Source organism: Equus quagga, chromosome 22, assembly GCF_021613505.1.
Source record: "Equus quagga isolate Etosha38 chromosome 22, UCLA_HA_Equagga_1.0, whole genome shotgun sequence".
Taxonomy (NCBI): Eukaryota; Metazoa; Chordata; class Mammalia; order Perissodactyla; family Equidae; genus Equus; species Equus quagga.
In genome coordinates, this window is record NC_060288.1 from 38,097,354 (window position 1) to 38,117,654 (window position 20,301).

Here is a 20,301-nt window from a genome sequence, read left to right on the forward strand (position 1 = left end):
TTATGATGTGCCATGTGGTCAACCCTAGAGACGTGTCATGAGAGGAACGTGCATTTTCCTGTTTGGGGAGAGAGTTCTGTAGGTGTCAGTTAGATCCAGTTTGAAAGCGTTGTTCAAGTCTTCTGTTTCCTCGTTGATCTTCTGCCTATTTGTCCTATTGGAAGTGGGGTATTGACTTTATCAACAATTGTTGAATTGTCTATTTCTCCCTTCAATTCTGTCAGTTCATTTCATGTATTTTGGGGCTTCACTGTTAAGAGCATATAGGTTTATGATTGTTATATCTTCCTTATGAATTGACCTGTTTATTATTACAAAATGTCCCTCTTTATCTCCAGTAACATTTCTGTTTTAAAGTCTTTTTTTCGTGATGTGAATATAGTGTCTCTGTCTCTCTCATGGCTGCTGTTTGCATGGTGTATCTTTTCCCATTCTTTAGCTTTCAATCCATTTGTATTTTTTGAATCTGCACTGGGTCTCTGTAGACAGTATATCTATGAGACCCAGTGTACAGAAAACATATATATATGTTTTCCTTTATCCAATCTAACAATCTCTGTCTCTTAATTGAAATGTTCAGTTGATTCCCATTTAGTTTTATTATTGGTATAATTGGACTTATGTCTGCACTGTGCTTTTCATTTTCTACGTCTTTTTTGTTGCTCTGTTTCTCTTTTACTGCCTTTTTTCATATTGATGGATATTTCCTAGTATAACAGTTTTATTCCTTTAATGACTTTATTTTACTGTTTTTTAAGTTGTTTTCTTAGTGGTTGTTCTAGGGCTTACCATATACACCTTAACACCAAAATCTGCTTCAGATTTGTACTAAGCTGCCACCAGTGGAGCACGGAAGCGTGACCCCGTGTACTCTGTCCAGAGACTTCTCTTTGTGCTGTTGTTATACATACTGCCTCTATCTATGTCACACACCCAACAGAACGTTGTTGTAACTGTTGTTTCGTACAATCTTAACCTCTTCAAGAGGCTGAGGGAAGGAAGGAGAGCGAGCGTGTATTGGTACGGTTCGCTCTATGAAACTCCTTATTTACCGTTTGATTCTGCGTGTCCCCCTGTGGTTGCTGGTGACCATCTCTGTCCTTCCCTTTCTCCAATACGGCTTCGTCCTGCTCGCCTCCTATGTGCAGCTATTTTCAAATATATTACGTCTCTATATGTTATAATCTAAATAATGCAATTCTATACATGTTATTTTATGCAGTTATGTTTTCAATCAGTTAAGAGAGGAAAGGGGTAGAAGCGTGCTCTTACCCCATCTTCATAATTACCTGTATCGTAGCTTTGCCACCCCCCTTGTCCCATCGTGTGGACTTGAGTGACTGTCTGGTGTCGCTCGCCCTCGTCCTGCCGAACTTCCTAGTCTGTCTTGTAAGGAGACTCTGCAACAGATCCTCTTGGGTTTATCTGGAATGTCTTCATTTCCCTCCTGTCTTTGAAAGATACTTTTGCTGGACGTAAGATTCTCGATCCGTGGCTTCTACTTTTGGCTTGTTGAGTGTGTCATCTCACTGCCTCCTTTGCTTCCGGTAGCTCAGGTGTTGATGCCACTGGGCTGCACTGGACGGGGCTGCGCGAGGAAAATCCGGGAAGGTTTGGAGCCTGCCCCTCATCCTGCTCTGAGTGCTCCTGAGCGGTGCAGCCTGGCGTTTGGGACGACCTTCCCACCCCGGGGCGGCCGTGATCCGAGAAGGCCCACCTGGGCCGGCTCTTCCCCTGGTTCTCTCTGTTAAACTTCGGGCTGGGCTGCTGTTGACTTGTCACCTCTAGTACCTTCGAGCTATCGGCACCTTCTCACGTGCTCCCTACCAAGGTCTCCATTGGTTCAGACAGCTTTGAGCATGAAATTCTCCACAATTTGTTCCAAATAACATTGGTCCCCTTGGGCAGAGCCGTGGAGCTTCATCATTACAGTCGCCTCTCCCTGGCAGGACTCCTAGGCGCCTTCCCAGCAGCTGGCACAGGGCAGGGCCCGCTTCTCCTGAGTGGTCCCCGTGCCGTGAGCGCACTCTGAGGGTGTGGGCGGTAGCAGCTCCTGGTCCTTTCTGCTTGTTCTCTGGCACGGAACCTCTGCTCTACAAACGCCCTGGGGTAGGAGATCGAGGGCCCCAGTGTTCTTCGTCAGCCACACCTGGGGGGATGTCCACCCTATCAGCAGGGGTGTGGGGGAGGAGACTGGCCCTCCTCCTGTGCCCACCAGGAATAGAATTTCTGCACCTGAGGCTGGGAGAGGAGAAACACTGCTGGCCTGGCCCCCACCCCAAGCTGCGGTGGGGGACTCCATCTCTTGACCTCGTCTGTGCAGGGTGGAGTCCTGATCAGCTTCCCTGAGATGGACTCGCCGGGGGGCGGGTCATGGCTCAAACATCACGGACTCACTGTTCCTCCTGAGATTTCATTGACTCCCTGAGTGGATGTGTCTCCGTGGCTGTGTGACCTCAGGATGATTCCAGAGACTCTGAACGATTCCTTATGTAGTTGTGTCTGTTAAACGGTTGTTTTGGGGAGTGACGCCCCTGTGCTCCAGCCCTCGCCTTTGGAAGCCCCCAGCAGGGTGCGTGCTGTGGGGGCTGCTGTCTGCGGTCCGTCTCAGTGGACGTGCCCCCGCGTCGCCTTTCCGACAACCAGCGGCCGGGACTTCCGGATGGTGCTTGGCGTTGTCGTCTAGGAGTCAGAACTGAGCAGAGTTTTCGTAGTTCGTGGTCACTGGCTGCTTGGTCTCTGCGGGAGCCCCGAGCGCTTTGCGAGGAGTCACAGCTTGTCTCCACCGCAGGCTCGGGAGACACACGTTCCTACCCCACTCGGTGGCCGAAGCCTGGAGCCGTCGACCAGCTGCCCAGATCTCTGGGAGTGGGAGGCGGGGCTGCCTGGCCTCCGCATGACCGCTGATGGCCCCACTCCAGCCTGGCAGGTGGCCTCCCAGCCGGGAGGGAGCAAGGAAGCCAGCGGCAGGGGCTGAGTGCAGTCTTGGGATCTGCCCAGCACCCTGAGTTCCGGGCGCTGCTCTTGGCAGTGAGAGCAGATCCCAGGGGCCCCTGAGACTCACGGTCCAAGAGATTGCTCTCAGAGTCAGATGGTGCAGGCCAGGCAGAGGCGCCGGTGCAGGAGGAAAGCGAGGCGGGTTGGGAGACGGGACAACGTGGGGACGGTGGATGCGGGACGGGAGGCCCCTCTGAGGACGCGCCGTGGGGCAGGTCTGAGGCTCGGGGATCTCGGTTCAGGGACTGGCCCAGCATTCGGGGGAGCCCCCTTCCCGTGGGGCCTTTCATGGAGCAGCAGGTCCCTGAGGCCGGACGGTGCCTGCAGGAGCAGGCTGAGAGCTGGTCACACCAAGACTGCCCATGCGCCCTGACCCGCCCCTGCCTTCTGGAGCCTGTTTCCTAATCTGGAAGCTGGAGGAACATTCACCACCCTGTGGTCAGTGATGGCGGGACGGCCCGAGTCAGGTCCCCAGGTCCTCCATCGCCTCCTCGTTTTCTTTCCTCTGACCATTTGCTCCCACTTGCTCGCTCTCTCTCTCCCTCTGTCTCTGTCTGTCTCTCCATCTCTCTCTCCTTCTCTCTGTCTCTCTCTGTGTCTCTGTGTCTCTGTGTCTATCTCTCTGTCTCTCTGTCTCTCTCTGTCTCTGTCTCTCTCTTCTTCACTCTCTCTCTTTCTCAGTCTTGTGCTCACTCTACCTCTGGCTTCATTTGATTTTTCAGCTCAAATTCCCTAAGGAATGAACTGTGGTCTCTGTGTGTCAGTGCCAAATTCTGAGAAAGACGCTCTGAGCATCCCCACCTGGACTGGTTGTCCAGCCTGCGTCCATCAACTGCAGCCGGAAGACAAGCCTGTGTGGAACGAACGGGAGCCTCGCTCAGCCCTGCAGCCACAGCCGGGCGCGAGCAGCTCTCGGAGGAGGCGCCGGCTGCACGGTGGCTGCAGTAGCCAGTCCTGGGTGAATTCACGCCCTCCCTCCCACCTGCCCACCCTCATCCCCCAAACAAACATGAAAGTTAAATGCCACCAAGACCTGTGCCACCAGACAATACGTGGACGTAGAGAGATCATGGTTAACCATCGTGTTCTCAGTGTGGCTGTGCTTTTCAGGTTACGGAATTTCTTTAATTTGCACCTTTAAGTTTAATATTTAGGACTTAATAAATAAGTTATCCATACAGGGAAAAAAATTTCCAGAAACTCCATGTGCTCCTGTGCGTTTCTGGACGTGACGTGAAACATGCCCACCGGGCGTCTTGCCAGGTAAGAAAGAGTCGTGCATGTCCCCCTGCAAGTCCCTGACATTTCCACCTTTAAGAAAACAGTCTCAGTCACCTGGAAAGTCTCCCCTTGGTCATTAAAGAGGATCATTGTCTTAGCTTCTCTCTAATGCAGCATATTCACTAAAGAGAAAAACTAAATATTGACAGAAAACGGGCTGGAGATTGGCAACAATCTGTTCCATCAGAAGGTGAAAAGCCGCTTTCTGTCCGCTTCCCGCTGGTCGTTTCTCTCACGTCTCACCTGAGTGAAGTCCAAAGCAACAGAAGATGCAGGATCTTTCCTTACAACCACAGTGCTGACTGAGCGTTCCCAAGTCACTTCCATCAGCAACGGGCGGTCGGCACTCGTCTCCCTCCGGCCCGTGGAGACCGACCCTTGCATTTGTGAACAGCTGGTGGAAGCCCGTCCCCACAGAGTCGCAGGCACCGTGTTCTGAGCACTGCCTTTTGCAGGAGGGGCATCATCTCCTTCAATCCTCGTGGAGACAGTGGCCGCCCCAGATACCGCTGCAATCGCTGGCCAGGTCATCAGCCTCATTTTTACACCAGAGGAAATGCAGCTGAGCAGGACGAGTCTTGTTACCTCCTTCTCCCCAGCAGTTGGCACCTATCTGTGGATCAATAAATGTTGAATTAAGATGAAGACGATTGAGCTCTCTCAACCAGATATTTCAGGAGTCCCAAGCAGATCTAAGACCAGTAAATAGGAGGAGGGATAAACTCCCACTGAACTGACCTGAAGCGCCGATTCAGCCAGGCGGGTCAGAACTGAGTTCATCTTCTCTCAACTGTGGCTTTTTGTGTGGTGAGTAACTGTCTTAGGAAAGACCAAGGGACCCGAGATTCAGCGATGCCGTCAACCCCACAGGCGAGGGAGAGCAAGGATTTCCAGTGACCATCCTCACCTGCCGACATCCTCACTGTCTGTCCCCCGGGATGGCTTGAATGCAGCCATTGGACGGGTTAACACAAGCCCACGGCTCAGTCACATCCTCTCCTCTGCTAATAATGTGCTCCCAGACGGCTGCTCCTTGGCTCCACGCAGCTGAGGAGCTCCACTGGCGGGTGGGTCCCCTCCACACCGCCTCCCACTCGTCGCGAAGGATGCTCTCTTCAGATTAACCCGTCTCCACATCAGCCCTGGTGTCTGGCACGGAGCTGGGCTCAGGAAACGTGTCGGATAAGTGAACGAATGGATTGAATGGACAAATGTTGACAGAACACTCCTTCGTACCTGCTGTTTAGTCCTACACGAAACACAGAAGGCAAATAAATCATGGTCTTTCCACGAAGTACTTAGAATTTGGAAGGGGACAAACACACGAGACAAACACAGCCAGCCATCAGCCTTGTTGACACCGTTACCACCACCAGTCTGACAGATCTAACATGACGCCACCTGTGTGGCCCTGCCCCTGTCTACACAGATGCAAAGGGTCGTGGTGAAGCTGGAGTCAAGTGAATCCCACGTGCAAATGCTAACACGCTCCAAGAACTGGGAGATTAAACATCTGTGGACACAGGACACCTCACCAGGCGGCGTTGGCTTAACGGAAATGAGGGCAGCGTTCTTTTCTCATTTCTGAAAGGTCTGGTCCCGATTCTCAAAGTAAATGGATTTCGAACGGCCTGAGCCGTGGTGCCCCTTCCATCCCTCAGGAGGTTGAACGGCCATGTGCAGGTCCCCAGTGGAAACAGGCGCTCTCCACCACACTGGGACAGGGCAGCGGGGGGACTGGAGACAGTGAGCAACAAGGCACTGGATCCTCACAGAGAAATAGAGGATCTGAACACAGGTTTTCAGGAGTAAAGAGCCTGTGATTCCCTTGCGGAAATGAGCTGGTTTTCAACAGGGACTGGAAGACCATCAGTGTTGCTGCTCCCGTCACTGCGGAGGCCGTCCTGTCATCTGGACGTGGGTGATGCCGGCACTTCCTGAAAATGCTGCTGGAGTCGGTGGGACGGTTCACAACCACAGGATGCCCTCCCTCCAAGGACTCACCTACCTCCACCACCTCCCACGTCACCTTTGACTTAGACCTGCTCCCTGGCAGCTGCACCAAAACCAGCCCCACAGAGGTCCAGGCGCCCGAAGTTCCCCTCAGTGACACGAACAACTGAAAGTGAAAACTCTGAGGTAACACTGTTTGCTGAGAGAGAAGTCACCTCTCTGGTCCTTGTTTCCATTTGTCAGTGGGATGGCAATACAGTTATTCTAAATTCCCAGGGGTCGCCCAAGAAATAAAAACATTGTTTGGGCTGCAGGATCAGGGCCTGAGGGTGCGGGTCTTTTATCCACAGACGTTAGATAATGAGGCTTTGAAAGGAAGCCCTGATTGATTGTCTGAACTAACAAGAATCTTCTCTTCAGAGCAAAAGAAATGAAATGAGTAAGTGGATTTGGTCTTGGGAAAAACAAGCATCTTTCTTACTAACACGTGTGTAAGGAAGTACTCAACAGACGTTTGACAGAAGAATGAACGACCACTAAGTCGGCTCAGCACAGATTTAGAATTTTCAAACCAGTTGGGACTTTATTCAAGTTTGTCAGCTTTCCACAAAGGAGCAAAGGCACAAGCAATGAAGACCGTGGAGGATCTTGGCCAAATATTTCACGATTCTTTCATTCATCAGTTTTGACCAGGATTTTATCACACATTTAACTTTGCATATTTTTTCCTTTATCCGTTTCCCAGATTGAGTCTTATAAATATTTAATTTCTGTTTTAAAAAAGTTGGTTGTGTATAGATCACTATGTACTGGGGCTTTGGGGAGGGAAAAGGGAGAGAAAAAAAAGGAGGAATATTGGCAACAGATGATAACTTAGGGCAAATCTTCCCTGGCAAAAAAACAAAAAAATTGGTTGTATTTTGTATATAAAATTTAATCAATTAGGCATTCTTGTAACTTAAATTTTCTCACTAAGAAGACTAATATATTTTGAATATGCCTTTGGTGCAATATTTTGGCTATACCTAATAAAAAATGCTCTACTTCACATTTGGAGTATTTTCCACTTCATACACATTTTATCTGTATAATGAGGTTTGTAATTCATCCTTTAAACAACATTTCCATTTTGTGCATTCTATATCTATTATGCACGCATACACACAGATACTTTATTGGTCCACAGATTCCACTTACTGTCATCTCATTTTAAAGAAAAATTGAAAATTAAATGAAAATAAACCTTTTTACTTGGGTGAGTGAACATTAATAAAAGATACAACACATGCAAAGATTTTAATCATCCATGGAAACAGGGCTTTGGGTAGCTGGGTAACATCTTTCAACCTCTGCTGGTTATTTTGTTAGACAAACACTGATTCATGTTGAACCGCATGCTACCTTCAGTTCTCGCTCCACGTCGTTACAGCAGGCACTGGATCGTGCTGCCTTTGTGTTATTATTCTGTGTTACCATTGCCTTCGAGCCCTTTGTGTAGAACAAAAAGCTTGTATGTACCATCAACTGAAAAGATCCAATCTGGCTTATCCAAATGATCTCCATGGACCATAATGTTTTTGCTCTTCCCTCTTCTGATCCTAAGAAATTAAGTTGAAAGAGAAAAGAATGATGATAAGACAAGCTACTTCTTCTATTTTTTGAGCATGAACGTCTGTCTGCAGGGATGTATTCGTTTGTACGTCTATTGGGATGAGTGATTTAAACGGGTCAGGAAGGTTTCGTTCCCGTGACTTTCGGTCATGGAACTGCAGACGGGTCTGGGCCTGACGCAGCCGTGGTCGTTGGGAACCTTCACCCCGTGACGGCAGACTTCACCCAGGCGGCTCTGAGAAGCTTGGAGGACTCGGCTGCAGCAATGAAGCAGACTTTCCCCAAATCCCCACCCCGCAAGTGACGCCTCCCCGTCCTCCATGACTCAGCCCGCTCGGAGTCCATGGGACCGTGTCTGCGGTGTGGCCTTGTCTGGGTCAGTTCCGACTGCTATAACAAAGACCATAGACCCAGTGGCTTGAACCGCAGACACGTACTTCTTAGAATTCTGGAGGCTGGAAGTCCAAGACCAAGGTGCCAACAGAGCCGGTGTCTGGTGAGGGCCGGCTTCCTGGTTCATAGATGAGTGACTTCTCTCCGTGTCCTCACGTGGGGGAAGGGCAGGGAGCTCTCTGGGGGTCCTTTTACAAGGGTACTAATCCTATGATGGCGGCTCCACCCTCATGACCTGATCACCTCCCGAAGGCCCCACCCTCCTAACACCATCACATCGGGGGATTCAGTTTCGGCGGATGGACTTGAGGGGACACGATCATTGAGTCTACAGCAGCCTTGCACACGCCATGGATTCCCGCTTTCTGTAACCCTGACATGAGGAGACTAGACGGGGGTCTCCAGGAGTCCTTCCCCATTGTTCCCATCACTCGACGGCCACAGGATTACTCTGCTTCTTCAGGAATAGCAGAGGCCAGGGATCCTACTGCATCCGCGGTTCCTGGGAGTCGAGACCAGTTAGCTGCCAAGACTACGGCACATGGTCAGTTAGAACTTAATAAAACTAATGAAACCAGCCGTCTGGTGGCATCTTCTGTTGAAAGTACTGTGATCTGTCACTTGGTCGGTGACGGTGAGCTGGAGACGTTCTCAGTGCTTCACGTCTGTCGGTCGTTGTCAGCTTCAGAATAACCCCATGGAGTTGTGACCATGATATTCCACGTTCTACGGATGAGAAAATCGTCATCATCTTCCTCCTCTTTAACAAACTGTCAGGAATGAATGGAGAAGGAAGCTGATGTGGAACGTGGAAATCTCAAAGCGAAGCTGCAGGTGTCGTGGTCTCTCTTCTCAGTCATAGCTCTCCAGTTCTGAGCTTTCCTGCAGGTCATCCAGGGCTGCTGATGGGGTCTTACGCATGGCGACTGTTACTTGGGACTCTCTGTGCTAAAAAATAGAGTCCCTGGAATAACACTTTTGCAGAAAATCTGAGATTCTCCACACAAGGCGTTTCACCCTTGGGCCTTACACAGTGATTGCTTGTCCCTGTCTGGCAGCATAATCCTACCAGCAAACTGCATTTTAGAATAAGCAATGCAGGGTGTTCGTGGCACGATTTTAATCTCCAAAAAGTCATTCTTAGGTCTAATTACATAAAAAGAAATTAAAATAAAATAAATAGCAGTTGAAACATAGTTTATCTTGGCCCAAAGAAAACAAACATACAAATCATTTGTCTCCCAAGTTGATAGAAGTCTGTACACATCACCCTGTCACACCTCTATTTTCTCGAAAATCACTCTGGGACACTCTCTATGTCCCCAACTTAAGATTAGTTTTCTTGTGTTTTTTTGAATCAAACCAAAATGTCTTTGGGAACATTTGTAGGCACTGTCTAGAATTTTGCAGGTAGTAATCCTCAATCTTCACAAAGAAGGGAGTCAAACATAGAAACATCTCCAAGTCAGAGGAGATAATGCCAGTAGCTTTTCAAATCAGGGCACCCGAAAGGATGGAAAAAAAAAATGTACAGAGCTTAGAGTGTGGGGCATAATGACACTTATTTTTCCTAGGTAAATTATCATATTAACTGCCTTTTAAAAATCTATTTGATGATAAAGGAATTGGTTTTCACAACAATCAACTCCAATCTCTGTGATCTGGGCTGTCAACATGAAGATCAACTTGCAATAGTTGAATATGTACTTAAAGGCCTTTTATTTTAGGAAGTGAAAGCCATGCTTGCCACTTTTTCTATTGGGAAAAAGACGTTGTGGTCTTTTGGTAAGTGGGTAATTTTGGGAGAAAGGGTTTTACATTATTTTCAAAACATTTTTCAAACAGATGCTAGTTCTTTTTTTTTTTTTTTTATTAATGTTATGATGGATTACAAGCTTGTGAAATTTCAGTTGTACATTTTTGTTAGTCATGTTGTGGGTACACCACTTCCCCCTCCGTACCCTCCCCCCACCCCCCCTTTTCCCTGGTAACCACCGATCAGATCTCCTTCTCAATATACTAATTTCCACCTATGAGTGGAGTCATATAGAGTTCGTCTTTCTCTGACTGACTTATTTCGCTTAACATAATGCCCTCGAGGTCCATCCACATTGTTGTGAATGGGCCAATTTCGTCTTTTTTTATGGCTGAGTAGTATTCCATTGTGTATATATACCACATCTTCTTTATCCAATCATCAGTTTCTGGGCATGTAGGCTGGTTCCACGTCTTGGCTATTGTAAATAATGCTGCGATGAACATAGGGGTGCAATGGACTCTTGAGATATCTGATATCAGGTTCTTAGGATAGATACCCAGTAATGGGATGGCTGGGTCATAGGGTATTTCTATTTTTAACTTTTTGAGAAATCTCCATACTGTTTTCCATAGTGGCTGTACCAGTTTGCATTCCCACCAACAGTGTATGAGGGTTCCTCTTTCTCCACAACCTCTCCAACATTTGTCGTTCTTGGTTTTGGATGTTTTTGCCTATCTAACGGGGGTAAGGTGATATCTTAGTGTAGTTTTGATTTGCATTTCCCTGATGATTAGCGATGATGAACATCTTTTCATGTGTCTATTGGCCATATTCCTATCTTCTTTTGAGAAATGTCTGTTCATGTCCTCTGCCCATTTTTTGATCGGGTTGTTTGTTTTTTTGTTGCTAAGCTGTGTGAGTTCTTTGTATATTATGGAGATTAACCCTTTGTCGGATAAGTGGCTTGTAAATATTTTTTCCCAATTAGTGAGCTGTTTTTTTGTTTCAATTCTGTTTTCCCTTGCCTTGAAGAAGCTCTTTAGTCTGATGAAGTCCCATTTGTTTATTCTTTCTATTGTTTCCCTCAACTGAGGAGTTACAGTGTCCGAAAAGATTCTTTTGAAACTGATGTCAAAGAGTGTACTGCCTATATTCTCTTCCAAAAGACTTATTGTCTCAGGCCTAATCTTTAGGTCTTTGATCCATTTTGAGTTTATTTTGGTGTGTGGTGAAAAAGAATGGTCAATTTTCAATCTTTTGCATGTAGCTGTCCAGTTTTCCCAGCACCATTTGTTGAAGAGACTTTCTTTTCTCCATTGTAGGCCCTCTGCTCCTTTGTCGAAGATTAGCTGTCCATAGATGTGTGGTTTTATCTCTGGGCTTTCAATTCTGTTCCATTGATCTGTGGACCTGTTTTTGTACCAGTACCATGCTGTTTTGATCACTGTAGCTTTGTAGTATGTTTTGAAATCGGGGATTGTGATTCCGCCGGCTTTGTTTTTCTTGCTCAAGATTGCTTTAGCAATTCGTGGTCTTTTGTTCCCCCATATGAATTTTAGGATTGTTTGTTCAATTTCTGTGAAGAATGTTCTTGGGATTCTGATTGGGATAGCATTGAATCTGTATATTGCTTTAGGTAGTATGGACATTTTAACTATGTTTATTCTTCCAATCCATGTGCAAGGAATGTTTTTCCATCTCTTTATGTCATCGCCTATTTCTTTCAAGAAAGTCTTGTAGTTTTCATTGTATAGATCCTTCACTTCCTTGGTTAAGTTTATCCCAAGGTATTTTATTCTTTTCGTTGCGATTGTGAATGGGATAGAGTTCTTGAGTTCTTTTTCTGTTAGTTTATTGTTAGTGTATAGAAATGCTACTGATTTATGCACGTTAATTTTATACCCTGCTACTTTGCTGTAGTTGTTGATTATTTCTAATAGTTTTTCTGTGGATTCTTTGGGGTATTCTATGTATAAGATCATGTCGTCTGCAAACAACGCGAGTTTTACTTCTTCGTTACCTATTTGGATTCCTTTTATTTTTTTTTCCTGCCGAATTGCTCTGGCCAGCACCTCCAGTACTATGTTGAATAGGAGTGGTGAAAGTGGGCACCCTTGTCTTGTTCCTGTCCTCAGAGGGATGGCTTTCAGCTTTTGTCCATTGAGTATGATGTTGGCTGTGGGTCTATCATATATGGCCTTTATTATGTTGAGGTACTTTCCTTCTATACCCATTTTACTGAGGGTTTTTATCATAAATGGGTGTTGGATCTTGTCGAATGCTTTCTCTGCGTCTATTGAGATGATCATGTGGTTTTTGTTTTTCATTTTGTTGATGTAGTGTATCACGTTGATTGACTTGCGGATGTTGAACCATCCCTGTGTCCCTGGTATAAATCCCACTTGATCATGGTGTATAATCTTTTTGATGTATTGCTGTAATTGGTTTGCCAAAATTTTGTTGAGGATTTTTGCATCTATGTTCATCAGTGATATCGGCCTGTAGTTCTCCTTCTTTGTGTTGTCCTTGTCAGGTTTGGGGATCAGAGTGATGTTGGCTTCATAGAATGTGTTAGGGAGTTCTCCATCTTTCTCAATTTTCTGGAACAGTTTGAGGAGAATAGGTATTAAGTCTTCTTTGAATGTTTGGTAGAATTCTCCAGAGAAGCCATCTGGTCCTGGACTCTTGTTTTTGGGGAGGTTTTTGATTACCGTTTCTATTTCCTTACTTGTGATTGGTCTATTCAGATTCTCCATTTCTTCCTGATTCAGTTTGGGGAGATTGTAGGAGTCTAGGAATTTGTCCATTTCTTCCAAGTTGTTCAATTTGTTGGCATATAGTTTTTCATAGTATTCTCTTATGATCTCTTGTATTTCATTGGTATCTGTTGTGATTTCTCCTCTGTCATTCCTGATTTTATTAATTTGTGCTTTCTCTCTTCTTTTCTTGGTGAGTCTGGCTAGGGGTTTGTCAATTTTGTTAATTCTTTCAAAGAACCAACTCTTTGTTTCATTGATCCTTTCTATTGTCGTTTTTGTTTCAATACCGTTTATTTCTGCTCTTATTTTTATTATTTCCCTCCTTCTACTGACTCTGGGCTTTGTTTGTTCTTCTTTTTCTAGTTCCATTAGGTGTCATTTGAGGTTGCTTACGTGAGCTTTTTCTTGTTTAGTGAGGTGAGCCTGTATTGCGATGAATTTCCCTCTTAGGACTGCTTTTGCTGCATCCCAAATGATTTGGTATGTCGTGTTCTCATTTTCATTTGTCTCCAGATAATATTTGATTTCTTCTTTAATTTCTTCAATGATCCATTGTTTGTTGAGAAGCGTGTTGTTTAGTCTCCACATTTTTGCACCTTTCTCTGCTTTTTTCTTGTAGTTGATTTCTAGTTTAATAGCGTTATGATCAGAAAAGATGCTTGATATTATTTCAACTCTCTTGTATTTATTGATGTTTGCTTTGGTTCCCAAAATATGGTCAATCCTTGAGAATATTCCATGTGCACTTGAGAAGAATGTGTAACCTGCTGTTTTTGGATGAAGTGTTCTATATATATCTATTAAGTCCATCTGGTCTAATTTTTCATTTAATTCTATTATTTCCTTGTTGATTTTCTGTCTGGATGTTCTGTCCATTGGTGTTAATGGTGTGTTGAGGTCCCCTACTATTATTGTATTGTTGTTGATGTCTTCTTTTAGTTCTATTAAGAGTTGCTTTACAAATTTTGGTGCTCCTGTGTTGGGTGCGTATATATTTATAAGTGTTATGTCTTCTTGGTGGAGAGTCCCTTTTATCATTATATACTGTCCCTCTTTATCTTTCTTTATCTGTTTTGCTTTGAAATCTACCTTGTCTGATATTAGTATAGCGACACCTGCTTTCTTTTGTTCATTATTAGCTTGGAGTATTGTTCTCCATCCCTTCACTCTGAGTCTGTGTTTGTCTTTGGGGCTGAGGTGTGTTTCCTGGAGGCAGCATATTGTTGGATCTTGTTCTTTGATCCATCCTGCCACTCTGTGTCTTTTGATTGGGGAGTTCAATCCATTTACATTTAGAGTGATTATTGAGACGTGGGGGCCTACCACTCCCATTTTGTGTCTTGTTTTCCGGTTTTCTTCAGTTTCCTTTGTTTCTCGTCCCATGGTTTAATCTGCTCTGATGTAGAGCTGCTACTCTCTGTTGTTGTCCTTCTACTTATCTCCTCTGCTCTTGGTTTTGTAGCCCCTTTCCTTTTTTGGATTTTTCAGGAATGAGGGTTTTCCTGAGGATTTCCTGAAGAGGAGGTTTTGTGGCAATGAACTCCCTTAATTTTTGTTTATCTGGGAAAGTTTTTATTTCTCCATCGTATTTGAAGGATATTTTCGCTGGGTAGAGAATTCTCGGCTGTAGATTTTTGTCCTTCAGATTTTTGAATATATCATTCCACTCTCTTCTAGCCTGTAAAGTTTCTGCTGAGAAATCTGCTGATAGCCTGATGGGGGTTCCTTTGTAGGTTAGTTTCTTTTGCCTGGCTGTCCTTAATATTTTCTCCTTGTCGTTGACTTTTGCTAGCTTCACTACTATATGCCGTGGAGTTGGTCTTCTTGCATTGATAAAGTTTGGAGATCTATTGGCTTCTGTCACCTGAAGATCCATCTCCCTCACCAGATTTGGGAAGTTCTCAGCCATTATTTCTTTGAATAGGTTTTCTGCTCCTTTCTCCTTCTCTTCTCCCTCTGGTATACCTATAATCCTTACGTTGCATCTCCTAATTGTGTCTGATAATTCTCGGAGAGTTTCTTCATTTCTTTTAAGTCTTGCTTCTCTCTCCTCCTCTGCCTGCAACAATTCTATATTGCCATCTTCCAAATTGCTTATTCTTTCCTCCATATTATCAGCCCTACTGTTCAGAGCATCTAGATTTTTCTTAATCTCCTCTATTGTATTCTTCATTTCCAATATTTCTGTTTGGTTCTTCTTTATCGTATCAAACTCTTTTGTGACATAGCTCCTGAACTCGTTGAGTTGTCGGTCAGAATTCTCTCTTAACTCATTGAGAATCTTAATGATGGCTGTTTTGAAGTCATCATCATTTAGGTTATGTATCTCATTTTCTTTGGGATTGTTTTCTGTGTATTTGTTGCTTTCTTTCTGTTCTGGAGATTTAATGTATTTTTTCATATTGCTTGATGTTGTTGATTTGTGCCTCCGCATGGAGATAGAGTTTAGTTGCTCCTTTCACTTGTTTCAGCTGCTGCGGTGGGAGGAGCAGCTGTTTATATTTCACCAACCAGGAACCCTGTCTGTAGTTGCTAACTGGGCCTGGGCCCCTCTTCGTAGCCACAGTGGCCCTTTGGATTCCCTCCTCTGCCGTGGGGGCCGTCACAGGGGGGCTTCAGGCTGCAGGTGCCTACTGTTGCAGCCCACCTAGATGTGCTCTCTCCTTGGGGTCTGCAACGGTGTTATGGGCTTTTCCAGCGGCCAGGGGTGGGATCACTTATATTTGTCGCTCCGTTGCTGTCGGCACCCACCAAATCTCACTTGTCCTCTATGGGTCGCAGGAGAGCTATTGGCATCTTCTACAGTCTGTGGTTAGTACACCTAGCTATGCTGCTTTTGCCCTGGGGTCTTCCAGCCTTGTGGCTGGCGGCTGGGTGCCTTCTACTGGTGCTGTGCAGAGGCTTTCCCTAAGGCTGCTGTGAGCCTGTAGGGTTTCCCCCTAGGCTACTAAGCTGGGTCTCTGGAACTCTCTCCAGCCCCAGTCCTCTCTGAGATCTCCGGCAATCCCTAGCCTCACGGGGTGGGCAACGGCAGCTGGGGGTCGCCCCTCCCTCTGGGATTCTCTCCGGGCCTCTCCCGGAGCCGTGAATGTTCAGCGTGGCCCCTCTGCTAACGGCAGGCAGAGAGTTTTGTCTGCTGCCCGGGCGGAGCTCCGGCGCTTCGCCTCCGGGTCGCAGAACCGGCCTTTGAAAGTTCCCCCCGCCCCGGTCCTCTCCGAGATCTCTGGCAATCCCTAGCCCCACGGGGCGGGCAACGGCAGCTGGGGGTCGCCCCGCCCTCTGGGATTCTCTCCGGGCCTCTCCCGGAGCCGTGAATGCTCAGCGTGGCCCCTCTGCTAACGGCAGACAGAGAGTTTTGTCTGCTGCCCGGGCGGAGCTCCGGCGCTTCCCCTCCGGGTCGCAGAACCGGCCTTTGAAAATTCCCCCGGCCCCGGTCCTCTCCGAGATCTCCGGCAATCCCTAGTCCCACGGGGCGGGCAACGGCAGCTGGGAGCCCTCCGTACCCCCAGCGACTCTCTCTGGGACCCTCCGGGTGCCGCGAACACCAGGCGGGATCTCCCCGCCAATGGCAGGGAGAGACTCTCCCCGCGGGCTCAGGTGTGCAACTCCAAAGTTTCCCTCTGCGTTTAGGAGTAATTGCAGGGGGTTTAGGTAGGGTTCTGGTCACCTGTTTCCACCGTCGCTCCTCTGTTGTGTTCTCGCTCCTGCCCTAGATGTGTGTGGATCCTCTGGGGGCGTCCGTTGGAAGAAAGCCGCTTTCGGGTACTAGGCTGCCCGTCGGGGTCGGAGAGTTTTCACCTATTTCCACATCCTCCCGGAGGAAAGTCCATCCGCCTTCCGATGTATAGTCGCGTGGGTGTCTCAGACGTCCTGAGATGCTGTCTGGATATCCTTTGTCAAGCGATAAGTGTCCAAATAATTGTAGACTCGAAGGGCGAGAGACAAAGAGGACTACTCACGGCGCCATCTTGGCTCTTCTCCTCACAAAGAAATCTTTAAAGAGTCAAAAGTTCCACCCCTGGGAGCCCCGACTTTGGGATTCTGGGCCTGATCACCCCAGCAACCCTAAGTGGGGTGCCCTCTCTTGACGCTTGACTCATTGAGTATTTTAATCACCTACTGAGTCAGTTATGAGGGTAGGAGACCTGTGATTTATTCTGTGAACTGTCCTCCAGATGCTAGTTCTATACAAACACAAATCAACCAGAAAATTAAATAAACTAGAAGATCAACCTCTGTTTTGTTGACAGGAACTGACCTATTAATTTGCCATTCGCAGACAAACGTGCTGCTGAATATTTGTTGCATTCCATTAGATATCAGAGCGTTAAACTAAGTGGCATAAATACATTTCAGTAGGATTGTCTCCTTGGTACACCCTCTTTCATCTGCTAATTGATTTACACATCCTGGAAGCCACACGGCTCCACAGTCGAAGAATCCGTGAAATGTGACTCTAAGGACAGACCTTCATCCACGGCCGCCAGGCCTCTGCAGTTGTTGTGTGTAGGTCTGCACCTGGGATCCGAACCCACGAACCCCAGGCCACCAAAGCAGACCACACAAACTCAACCGCCATGCCACTAGGCCGGCCCCTGGTCTTAGTTCCTTTTCTAATGACTGTTTCCTAAGTCAGTGTTCCTTGGTTTCCCTGGCTTGCATAGGACCTGTGCTTCCTCCAGGACTCGGACAGACAGAGGCCTTCTTCACGCTTCCCATGGTTCTCGGCTCGCTGCGGATATTGAAGACCAAGGCATGAAGAGGTGTTTGGCAGGATTGGGGGCCTGCTGCCCAGCGGCCCTACATGGCGTGATGGAAGTGACCAGTTCCCTTGCTGGGGGACGCCCAACGTGGAGTCCCCCTCCTGGCTAGTTAGTAGCCCAGAGAGGGTGTGTCGTCTCTGGTCTGTCTGGGTGACACTGTGGGAGCACAGGGGGACGGAGGAGGTGGGGCTCTTGTCATTCAGCAGGTGGGTCCTCGTCACCCCTTGGTCCGCCCCAAGCCAGGCCCTGCTGTCCTGGGCCCCTGTGTTTCGGTCGGGGGCTCAGGCTGACCCCCGCGTAGGCTGGGCAGGTGCCTGGTGCCTGCTCCTCACAGACCTCCCGACTCCTCAGGCCCACGCGCTCCAGGGCCTCTCGTTTCTGAGCATTCCTGGCTTCCCAATGGACCGCCTGCCTCCTGGCTTCCCCACCAGGAACGCTCAGGCTTCATGGTCCTTGCTCGAGGCCAGCTCCTCTGCCCTGTCCCTTCCAACTTCCTGTTTGGCTGACGCTCCTGTCCTCCAGCTCCTCGAGGTTTCTGGTGTTTTTGTTATTGTGGTTGTGGCCTTTTTCTGCCTTTGTAATTACTTTATTGTCATTTTGATTGGATGGGGGACGGAGCAGAGAGAGGAAGCCTCAGTCTCTCAGCCCTTTGGCAGAAAGACGTGACTGGTGGATAAAAGATACTCGTTGACCAGTGACGACATGGTCCCTGGGTGTTTACTAGCAAGTACTGGGGTACCAGCTTGAGCCTAACCCAGCATCAGGCAACTTGTCACTGGAACTAAGGTGAGGCTTTCGGGAACAAATTGGCATGACATCGTGTTTTTGTTGTTCTTGTCATTACTGGCTGATAAAGAACCTAGAAGAAAATTGTGATAAAGTTCTAGAAGAAAACCAGTGTTGTTGGCAGGAGACCAAGACAGTGACCACTGGGTCTCTCTCAACCTGTGGTGTCTCTGTCTGGCGCCCAGACCAGGTCTGAACCCCAGGGAGGGAGGCAGAGAAGACGTCTTCATGCGATGGCAGAGCACAGGCCGCTCTGCTGTGGTACCAGAGACGGTAAGATCCGGGAGTGGGTCCCCATGCCGCATGAGGCCATGACAACAGTTCAGGGCTCTCCAAGCGGTGTCTGTCTTTCTGTGGACATCGGCCTTCTCACAGAGGTCATTGGTGGTTGGGAGACACTGCTCCAAGGGCCTTCCTGGTCAGTGGACACCAGTGAGGCGCCCAGGGCGGCCAAAGAGAGCAGCCGTGTGAGGAGGGCAGCATGCCCGAAATGTTTCCTCCAGGTTCTCCAGCACCTACGGAGTCAGGAGACCACAGGCCTTGAGTATTTCTGCCTCCGTACACGCTTTCTTTACCCTTGTCTGGAAGCTCTCTGCATCCTTCTGCACTCACCCTCCCAAACCCAAATCATCCCAATCTTTCCTGTCTCCTCTGTTCAGGAGAATCTCTCTTCTCTCTAAAATCATGGAATCGGCCCATAAAGTAGCAGAACTGGGAGAGACTTAGAGACAGTCTTGTCCACTGTTTTTAGTAGCAGATCTCAGCCTGAAACTTGACAAAGCTCCCAATATTGGTGAAATTGGTGTCACGTCGTGTTGGCAGAGATGAGATGTGTGGAGCAAAAAGGTAAAGAAAGCTGGAGAAGTCGGAGAAGCTGGCGGGGCTTCACGTGGTTTGAAAGGAGAAGAAGGTTGCAGGTGTTGTAGAAAGTGTGTGTGTGGTGGGGGTGGGGACACAGAGGACGAGGAGAGGAGGAGGAGGAGGAGGAAGAGGTGGTTCATTTTTATCGTGCACTGTAAATAGAGTTTCCTCCTGGGATTTCGAGAGAGGCTTCAGGAGAGATTTACTTGGCCCTTCTTTCATCCTTGTTGGTAAATTGGAAGCTCCCTGTGGGCTCTGACTTTGTTGGGTCTCGGGGTCTTGCTGGTGCTACTTCTGCTCGTCCATCTCCTCCAGCCTCGGCTGCCAGGCGCATCACAGCCTTCCGTCATGGTTCCTTGAAGACCTGCTGCTCACTCGAGTATGAATCCATTGACGGGCTCGTGCCTCATCCACTACCGTCCCTTGAGCAGAGACACATATTAATGTGCTCGACTCTCAGCGCAGAGTCTCTGGAACGCGGAGGGTCTGCCTCACTGGTGTCCTCTCTGATAGATCCGTGTCACAAGCACACATGATCTTCCATCACTTAGAGAAAGACACGAACATTTTGAAGACCATCTCGCTCTGTTATTCTCTGCCTTTATAACATAAATAAATTACACTTTGGGAACGCTCGCTCTGGTAGTGGCGTCTGTTGGGTCTGTTGTTTGCTGGGTGAGAGGTGCTGCGTGGAGTTGGCCGAGGGTCTCGTCCAGCACAGGGGGGTTCTGAGGGCTCATGGCAGGCTCAGCTTTTGGATGGAACTCAGTTCCTCACACTTGTAGGACTGAAGGCCCCGTCTCCTCACTGACGGTCCCAGGGGCCCCTCTCTGCTCCTTGAGGCCACCTGCGCTCCATCCCACGTGCCCCCAATCCCAGAAGCTAGCGATGTGTGCGGCGTCCGTCTCAGGCCTTGAGCCCCTGGCTTCCCTTTCGCCGCTGCTGGGGGGGCTCTGCTTTCAGGGCGCCTGTGATTAGATGAAGCCCCTGATCATCCCCCTGCTGCCATTCGACTTAACATAATCTCTGAGCAACACCGGGTGGGGACGGTGACGGGGCCATCCTAACGTCTACCTGTCACAGAAGCCATTACCGTCCCCAAGCAGAGGGACAAGGAGGGGAAGTGACCCCGGGGCCC

General features: G+C 47.9%; 1 protein-coding gene across 1 annotated transcript in view; it reads left to right on the forward strand.

Annotated features, from left to right (window-relative positions):
• ERICH1 (glutamate rich 1) overlaps positions 1 to 17,945 on the forward strand; it is a 132,269-nt gene extending 114,324 nt beyond the window's left edge. The window contains exon 11 of the transcript XR_006886649.1: positions 17,418 to 17,945. The gene's annotated coding sequence lies outside the window, so the exon portion shown is untranslated. The remainder of the gene's footprint in view (positions 1 to 17,417) is intronic.
• Positions 17,946 to 20,301: the final 2,356 nt, after the last annotated feature.